Below are 3,148 nucleotides of genomic sequence, written 5' to 3'. Positions count from 1 at the left end.
GCCGCAACTCGGAACCGCTTATACAGGTCCTGGTGCCTGTCATAATCCTGATCATTTTGCTGCATCTAGATTTCTTTAATTAGTTTTGGCGAGAGATGAAATATGCATGTAGAACGAGGAGAAATTCTTTCATATATATGTATACCTTTGTAAATTAAGAAGACTACCAATCCCAAATCAAACTCAAACCTATTAGGAGCAGACGAGGGCACTCAACTCAACTTGAAATACTAACTACCAAGTCAGATGTGTACAGCAATTCATTTTCCCCCCCGCACAATTAAAGCATGGAATAATCTTCATCCTACTATGGTAGCACAACCAAACCCAATTAAATTTAAGGCAGCTTTTCTTCTTCAAAAATCTCCTTCTTAAGTCCACCCTCCGTCACCTCCAGTTTAAATTCCATGCGGAATATTTTGGAGGATCAAGAACAGGAATCAAGACTGTTGGAACCTTGACGGAGATTTCTTTAAAACTTCACTGGCCTCAGGTTAGGTGCCAAATGACTGCATGACGGCAAATGTTATACATTAATTCAAGGGAAGGACATGAAGGATAAGTCAAGTAACTAGGTCAGTAGTAGGGAAGTTATTGGAAAATATCTGAGGGACAGGATTAATCTACATTTGGAAAAGTGACAATTAGTTAAAAATAGTCAGCATGGCTTTATTAGGGGGGAGATCATCCTGGCTGCACAATCTGAATGAGCTTTTCAAAGAGGCTACACACACAAAACCTGCTGGTGGGGCCTTAGCGGAAGTTAGAGAAGCCAATGTCCATGCCATCAGGTTGGAGGCTACCCAGACGGAATGTAAGGTGTTGTTCCTCCAACCTGAGTGTGGCTTCATCTTGACAGTAGAGGATAGAGAAGTCAATGTTCATGCCATCAGGTTCAGAGAAGTCAATGTTCATGCCATCAGGTTTAGAGAAGTCCCATGATCCTCTCCCTTCTCCAACCTCTTATCCCTTTTGCCAATCAACTTTCCATCTCTTAGCTCCATCCCTCCCCCTCCTGTCTTCTCCTATCATTTCAGATCTCCCCCTCCCCCTCCCACTTTCAAAACTCTTACTAGCTCTTTAGTCCTGACGAAGGGTCTCGGCCCGAAACGTCGACTGTACCTCTTCCTACAGATGCTGCCTGGCCTGCTGCGTTCACCAGCATTTTTTTGTGTGTGCTGCTTGAATTTCCAGCATCTGCAGATTTGCTTGTATTTGCATTTTCAAAGAGGCAACAAGTTTTTGTGTGTCAACATCTCAGGGGATCTATCCTTTGCCTAATACATTGATGTAATCATGAAGAAGGCACACCAGGGGCGATATTTCATTTGAAGTTTGATAAGATTTGGTATATCAAAGACTCAACAAACTTATACAGATATACCATGGAGATGTCAGGCACAGTGTTTCATGTGTGATTTCTCCAAATCCAGTCTGAGTGAAATTGTTTAACTATAATAGGCTCTTCTGTATGCACTATTATTTCTTGTGTAAGCAATTTTTCCTTACTCTTCCACAAACAATCAAATAAATTTTATACAGGTGCAACACTGTTAGCACATTATACAACACACCATAGCGGGCTGGTGGTGCAGTGGTATCCCCATCGAGCTTCGGAGTAAATGGCCCTGGGTTTGAATTCAGCAGATTCCTTGCACCCTTTTCATCCATGCTGGGTTGAGCATCGAGCGAGCAGCTCAGCATTAAAACAAAACAGATAAATTCTAAAGAAATGGCAAGGTTGTCGCCAGAAGGCGCTGAGAGCAACAACAACAATGCACACCAGAAAAATCTAGTACCTAGTTCTGCTCACGCCACGCAGACTGGGTTTTTGCGTGTCAGAATTCTGTCACGCAATTTGCACGCCACGATCTTCCACGTGCCGTGACTGCGCCAACTCCCGCCCTCGAGCTCCGCGTCCGCGCACCGGTCACTGTGACACGCAGCCGGGATGGGTGGGGGCGCATGCGCGTGGCGCCGGCTGTGCGCGGGGTGCTTCGGGAGTTCCCGCAGATGTAGGAAGAGAGAAGAAACGGAAGGAGCTGCAAAATGTTGTGTGTCAGAACCGCCCTGGTCGTCGTTTTCCTCACCTCCCTTAGGCTGCCTGGCTCGACCAGCAAAGGTAAAGGGTGGTGGACTCACCGGGAAATGTAGTCTGCACCGAGTGCTGGTGGTTCCAGTCGAGTTACTGGTCCGAGGTCTTGGCGTGCATTTCCCTAATTAAACACCTCATTCCCTCTCCTTCTCCCCCTCAACACCATCCTGGGTACACCTACCTTCCAACTTTCCGCTCTCCCCCTTTATACTGCGTGCTCAGCTGAACTGGTATCCGTGAGAAACTTGCTGCGTTGCCTGTAGCCGTGCCTGTTGATATCGAAGTTTGTCACTCGACTCCCTTTTCTTTTCTGTCCTTTACATATAGGAACCTTCCTTTGTACCAGTGAAATGTAAACAGTTGTTTGCTATTCAGCGCTATCATCTTGCTCCCTGCTCAATAAAATCATTCTATAATCTTGGCGTCATTTCCCTATATACAGTATTCCAGCTATATTTTCACATAGAAAGTTATAAAATTGTAATAAAACAAAACGTTGAAAACATTCAAGGACAACATGTCAGAAAATATTGTGAAAAGAGAAACAGTTAACATTTCATATGGGGGACTCGGAAACATTTTTAATTTATGACTAAATTACAGAGAAGGTTGTGGGATTGATGGGTAAAACAAAAAGGAATATTTGTGAGACTGGATTAATGGGGTACTGTCCCGTTTTATCAATTGTGGGTAAGTGAACCTAATGAGGGTCACCAGTTGGGGAAAAAAAACAGATGGTAAGCCACAACAGCATGTTAGTGCAAGGGGTTTTGTTCAGTGGCAGGCAAAAAAAAAACAAAAGCTGCCCAGTTGTGAAGAAAAGGAGTATTTGCAAATAGACAAATGAAAACAAATATGTACAAAAATTTACAAATGTACAGAGGCTTTCTCCACAACACACTTTGTCATTAACTTTCCAATGTAACTATTCACCAACCGTCATATCCAACCTCCACACCCCTCAGTAAAGCCAAACTGAGGGTTTAAATCTGCCTGTGTAAGGTATAGTGCACCTGCTCTCATTAACTCAGGTTCGGTTAACATATGAGGAAC

The 3,148-nt window shown here is 43.9% G+C and overlaps 1 pseudogene; it reads left to right on the top strand.

Annotated features, from left to right (window-relative positions):
• The first annotated feature begins 1,973 nt into the window (after positions 1-1,973).
• Positions 1,974-3,148, top strand: part of LOC134343760 (pituitary tumor-transforming gene 1 protein-interacting protein-like) — a 79,398-nt pseudogene continuing 78,223 nt past the window's right edge.

This window comes from Mobula hypostoma, chromosome 3 (genome assembly GCF_963921235.1).
Source record: "Mobula hypostoma chromosome 3, sMobHyp1.1, whole genome shotgun sequence".
Taxonomy (NCBI): Eukaryota; Metazoa; Chordata; class Chondrichthyes; order Myliobatiformes; family Myliobatidae; genus Mobula; species Mobula hypostoma.
This window is presented reverse-complemented; position numbering and strand designations above follow the sequence as displayed.